Here is a 6,452-nt window from a genome sequence, read left to right as displayed (position 1 = left end):
TTCCAGAGCCCTTTCTCTTCCTTTTTGTTGGTTTTTGGTCTCCAGCTGATGCCCACTCTCTCGACTTGCATGCCAGTCTCTTTTCAAAAGCAGAACTAGGAGGAGCAGAAACTGCTTCGACACAGGGGCAAAGAACTGAGAGAGGTCTCTCCTGCCACAGAGGTGGTGATCTGATCTTCTGTGCACTTCCCTCTGTATGACAGACACTAGTAGATGCTTGATTTTCCCTCGGCCATGCAGTATTATGATTCTTGTTCCTGCCTCTGCTCTTCCTGCTGCTGCTACTATTCATTCAGGGAACCCATACTTGTAGAAGTATAAAAGCACCCAAGAGAGTCCCCTTTCAAGTAGACTTTAAAATCAAAGAGCACACAAGTCTTTGAAAACAGTAGTGTTTGGGGTCTAGAAGCCCTTTGGTATCTAACTCTACACTTTGAGGTTGGATAACATACATGTAGCTGATGTATGCAAGGATATTTATTTGTTCCTTACTGCTGTAGCAAAGAGTAATGAATGTGTGAATGTGAAGGGTTAAAATCGCACATTATCTGGAAGTTCCATGGAACAGAAATCCAAGGGACTCAGCTGGTCTCACTGCTGGAGTCTCACAAGGCTGAAATCAAGGCCCTGACTGGGCTGCTGTCCCTTTTGGAGGCTCCAAAGAAAAATCTGTTTCCAATTTCACCTAGGTGGCAGACAGGCTACAGCCTGTGTAGGATGAGGGTCCCTGCTGCCTTGTCTACTGCAGTCTGGAGTTCTTCCATCTCTAAACATCTCAGAACTCACACTGCACACTGATTCCTTGGGGTCTCATATTGCCTCTGTCTCCCCTCTTCTTCCCGTGTCTTTAATTTCTAAGCCTACTTTCTTCCTTTTCCTTTTAAGTCCTCAAATGATTGGATGGAGCCTAGTTGGTAATCTAGGATAATCCTCCTTTTGTAAGATCTGTAAGCACCATCTCATCCACACAGTCTCTTTTCCTTTACCAGATAACACATTCATATACTCCTGGGGATCTGGGTTTAGAAGTCTTTGTTCTGCTCATTATAGATAGGCTCTTTTTCATATATGTCCCATATTAATTCTCACAACATTCTTCCCAGAAGAGCATAGTCATACCTACTGTTCAGGAACAGAAAGCGAGGTTCTGAGAGTTTCCTACCACAACTAGCAAGTGGCACAGCCAGCCTTTGAATCCTGTCCCAGAGCTGAGATCCTGCCCAGTCGAGGAGTGAAATCCAGGGGATCCATCCACCTGCCCACTCTGTGTTTACCTCTTCTGCTTCAGCGGTACCGCTTCTCAGCAAGGTTGTCACTGTCCACTGGAGATGCGCAGTCACCTCTGACGGACGTCATTCCTGTGTTTTCTGTGTCCCAGAAGAAAACAGATGGCATGCTTCAATGAAATTACTAAGATATGAACAACGGGACTGTTGACAAGGCTGTGGGAGGAGTCATGGAACACCAAGAAGACAGGCAAGCCACCTCGGTAGGCACCAGTTGCTGCGCCCTCACCATGCAGGGACGCAGTCATCAGACACCTGAGACAATGTAGAAATTGCGGGTAGGGCATGTGTGGCTGGAACCATGACCTTCACAGCAAACAGAGCCAGCCTGGCTTTGCAGAGAAAGGGTTGTAAGAAAGACTCTGACCTCTTTCTCTGTCCCCTGCTCCCATTACTGGCAAGTCTCAAACAGAACCTAGAAGTAAAAGGGTTGTTGGTGCAGGTGATTTCATCAAGGTTATCTTTGTTGGCCCAGGGCACAAGCTAGAGGGGTAGAGAGAAAGGGCTTGAAGTTAGCCATCAGTCCAGCAGGACCAACCCCCCAGCCACTCTTTAGGAACTGGCAGTGACACAGGCTCACTTTGGCAAGGGTGCTGGTTCCTATGGCTGGCAAAATAAATTACCACAGATGAGAGATTTACAGCCAGAGATCATTGTGTCCACTTCTGGAGGTCAGACAGACGTTCAGAGTCAGGTGTTGACTGGGCCCTTGTCCTCCTAAGGCCTGGAGAGAAACCCTCCCTTGAATCTTCCTGGCCCCTGACAGAGGGGCCTGGCAGCCATAGCTTTCCCTGACTCAAACTGCACCACTCCAGTCTCCGCCCCTGCCTGCGCATGGCCTCTGTCTCCATATCCTCTCTCTTCCTCACATAAGGTGACAAATCCCTGGTTTTAGGTTCACTCTAAGTTTGCTATCACCTCAAAACCCTTAACCATATACAACTGCAAAAGACCCATTTCCAAATTAAAGCCATAGTCTAAGATTCTAGGTGGACAGGGATTTGCACAGTAGCTAGTCATAGCTAGCAAAATGTGTTATTTCCGAACAGAAGCTTTTGGTCCCTAGCATGCAATGTGCCTCCGCCACGGTGATCAGCAAGACCCTGAGGATTGCTGCTCCCTCAGGCTGTGTCCCAGAGTGAGGATGAAACAGAAGATGGAACCCCAGCCGACCTGCTGAGGAAGCACAAGAATATAAATAAACATGTCATCTTTCCTGGCAGATGCCTCGTGCAGTGTTCAACCACAGTCCTGCTCTTCAGAGATATCCCCAGATGAATAAAATTCCCTGCTTCCTTTCTTTTACATACAAACATTCTCAAATGAGCCAAACCATGGCAACTGTGTAGTTTCCTAACGCTCCTCTTCTAAGGCGAAGATATAAAAGACACTGACTTTAAAGGCAGCTGAGGGTCAAGTTCTCCAGGGCAAGCAGCATGGATGTTGTCTTAGTTACTTTCCTGTTCCTGAGAAGAGATACCATGTGGTGGTTTGTGAGAAAATGGCCCCCAAAGACAGTGGCACTGTTAGGGCCTGTGACCTTGTTGGAGGAGGTGTGTAGTCTTGTTGAAGGAAGTGTGTCACTGTGGAGGTGGGCTTTGAGGTCTCATATATGCTCAAGCAATGGCCAGTAAAACAGGCCAGTTCCTCGTGCCTGTGAGTCAAGATGTAAGAACTCTCAGCTCCTTCTCCAGCACCTTTCTGCCTGCCTGCTGCCTTGCCTTCCACCATGAAGATAATGAACTAAACCTCTGAACTGTAAGCTAGTCACCACAATCAAAAGTTTCCCTTTATAGGAGCTGCCGTGGTCATGGTGTCTCTTCACAGCAATAGAAACCCTAACAAGACAGTGACCAACACAACTTATAATAGAAGGAGTATGTCGGGAGCTTACAGTTTCAGGGGGCTAATCCATGGCCATCATGGTGAGGGCCAGGACAGCAGGCAGGTAGGCATTGCTCTGGAGCAGTAACTGGGTGCTTAAGTCTGATCTGAGAACTGGAGGAGGCAGGTGGGAGGTCATTAACTGGGGATGGCATGGGCTACTGAAACCTCAAAGCCTGCCCCCAGTGGCACACCTCCTCCAATAAAGTCCACATCTCCTATTCTTTCCCAAATAGTTCCACTACTTTGGGACCAAGTATTCAAACTTATGAACGCATGAGGATCGCAGGCACGCAACCCACCACAAGTGTTCTTTGTAGCTGACATTTTGGACTGATAGTCCTATCTCTAGTTTCTGCCGGAGTTGCAGCAGCAGCAGCCAGGAAAGTCAGGAGAGGACTCCCTTTCCTGTTTATATCAAGGCTTTCTGGATGTGTCCCTCCTACCCTGCTGTGTTTTCTTGTGCAAAAACTATCAAAAAACAGCACCGCACAAAGATCACTCACCTGTGAGTTCTCTTGGGTAACTCTACCGATCAATTGAGCCCCTCTCTAAGTTTGGGCCAGTGGCTGTGGGCCAGGACACACAGGTTTGTCAGGAAGCCACTGTGAAAGCAAAGTGGATGAACTAGGTCCATACTTCCTGAGGAGATTCCTACATATCTGGGATTCAGAGAAAGGTTGGTGGCTCCATGTCTCTTTAACCTTTTTTTTATCTGTATTGAATGAAACACGGGCTTGACGGCCCCACATGCCAGCTGCTCCTGCAGGAGTTGAAATGTTTTCCTCTCTCCAGCCATCACAGCTTCCTGCACCATGGCGGTACAGGAAGCCAGTTGGATGCACCAGGTGACCTTAGAGTGTGGTGCCCCAGGGTGGCACCTACATCAACAGCAGTCTTGAGAGTTTGCAAGAAATGCCATTCCTGTGCTGCACCCAACCGCCTAAGTGAGACGTCTGGGAGGGCCCAGCGGTTTCAGTTTTTGTGAGTCTTCCAAGGGATTCTACATACAAACCTGTGACGTCCTCTGCCTGAATGTAGGACCCACAAAGACAGATGACTTGCCTTCAGAAGGATATGAAGTCTTCAAATGTTCTGGCTTCTCTCTGCCCTTTGTTTCAGTGGGAAAGTTCTGTTGTGGTGGGAAGGGGAAGTACAGACCCTGAGCTCTCCTTGTCTTCTGAGTATTTTGTACTTTCTGTGATGTTGTGTGTTTCCTGCAGCCAGTAGTTTTTAAGTTGGGGAGGCCGCATATACTATATATGCTGATGTAGAGCATTTGTCTGCTCTCTTGGTTACTGTTCCCAGTTCTAGCTGAGTATTGTGATCTGTGCATCTACCCCCTAAATAAATAAACCTCTATTATATTCAATTCTGAGCTAGTGTGGAATTTCTTTTAAGCATCCTTCTTCACTGCAGGCTATAGATGTCAGTGGGTTGGCTTTTTTGTTTTATTTTTGCCGAACTCCGTAGGCCACCAATGAGGCCTCTCTTATGGACAGCAGGGTCTCCAGCATCTCATGTTGAAGGAGCTGATCACATGTCTGGGCCTGCAGAAACCAACATGCTCTTCCATATAGCATGAAGAATCCCTGATCTCTCTCTTTAGTCAGTCTAGATTCAGGGACTGGGAGACAGGGTTTTCTGTAGTTACAAAGTATCTTTTTATGTGTTCGTCAAGAAACTAAGTATCTGAAATCTGCACTCATGTCTCCTGAGTTTCCACTTAGAAGAGGACATTTTGATAAAACATGGAAAGCTTCTATGGGCAGCACCCTTGTCCAGAGAATGGAATAAAGAAAACCCAGGATCTCCTGAAGATCAATACCCAGTCTACCCGGTAGCACACTCAGAAGCCTGTGTGTGTTCTGTGCATGAGAACAGAAGAAAACTGTGTTCTACTCTAACTGGAAAGAAAATGTGCTCATTTCCAACAATCGTGGGGGCCAGAGCACCTGGAGCTCCTTCTGAGAAACCAGGCCAAACCGCCTAACCTGCTCTGTCTTGGAACGTTTGGGAGAGTTCTAGACAGGTCACATGTCAGTATTGGTCCCCTAGAGATGATAATACACTGTGCTTGTGTATAGAGAAACCCCTCTTCCTTTTTTGTTCAGGAGTCTCTCTTGTCCGACAGTGCAGGGGAGATCTGCTTACCATTTGTGTTCCAATATCTGACCCGCTACCCAATTAGTCTTTCTTTTTTGGACTAAACCTATGCCTATACAGTTTCCTTTGCCTCTCCCAACAAGTGTTTGGTGCCAGCAGGATTGAAAGCTAAATGAAAAGCTATCAAAGTTCTAATGGGAGGAATCGATAGTACTATATGTAAGTGCATGCATACATCACAAACGACAGGCTTATTTCTATGCAAGTTAAGATGTTCCCAGCACCTCTAATTGACTCCCTGCCTAGCCGTGGCATTCACGCTCTGAGGAATATAGATGGCTAGGCTCACCTTACCGAGACAGGGTGGATAGCTAAGGATGGGCTGTGGTTTGATGTTTCTCCAGGGACCTTTCTGTGGCTGCCCTAGCTGGGCCAGACCTAGGGCCTACTGAAAATTCTCCCATCGCTTACCCCTTTGCACGCAGGCACTAAAAGTTGTTTAAATGCAAATTATTTTCCAGGCGGTAGAGACATTATTATTCATTAATATTTGGCCTCTAATGAGTTTATCAGCTTAGAAGAGAACGTGCTAGAGTCTTTAGGTAATAGAAACTAAGGAGACAGGTTTTAATAACGACGAGTAGAAGCATATAGAGTAAGTTTCAATGCACTGAAGAAAAATAGAGCTGGGGACTCAAAGCATGGCACGGGAGACTGGTTACAAGGAATGAAGGAAGGTGAAGGAGGCGAGTGTGAACGTGGACATCAGACGCCGTCACAGAACTATAGGCTGCGTAAGCCTGATGTTGCCAGCATTCAGAGCAAGACCATTTACAGAACCTTTGCTGGGATGTGGATCAGTGGCACCTGGCATGGTGCATCATGGCCTCCGAGGCCTTGCTCATCTGTCATGCTCAGGTCCTGTGGGTGTGTTAGAGAAAGAAACTAGACAAAAATATGCCTTCGTGATGCTTCCAGACGTTCATTAAGGCAGACAGGGCAGAAAAAGCAAGGCTCTGCCTCAGGGACACACCTGGTTTATTTGAGGAAGTCTAGGCTTGGGTCAATGGGGGTCAGCATGACATAAGAGTGAAGGAAAGTGAGCAGAGTAGATCAGGGGGTAATGGACACTCCAGGTCACACAGGGCCTTCCTAGACCTTGGACTTTACCTTTTA

The sequence above is a fragment of the Microtus ochrogaster genome, chromosome 2 (assembly GCF_000317375.1).
Source record: "Microtus ochrogaster isolate Prairie Vole_2 chromosome 2, MicOch1.0, whole genome shotgun sequence".
In the NCBI taxonomy this organism is placed as follows: domain Eukaryota; kingdom Metazoa; phylum Chordata; class Mammalia; order Rodentia; family Cricetidae; genus Microtus; species Microtus ochrogaster.
Note: the sequence above shows the minus strand (reverse complement) of the source record.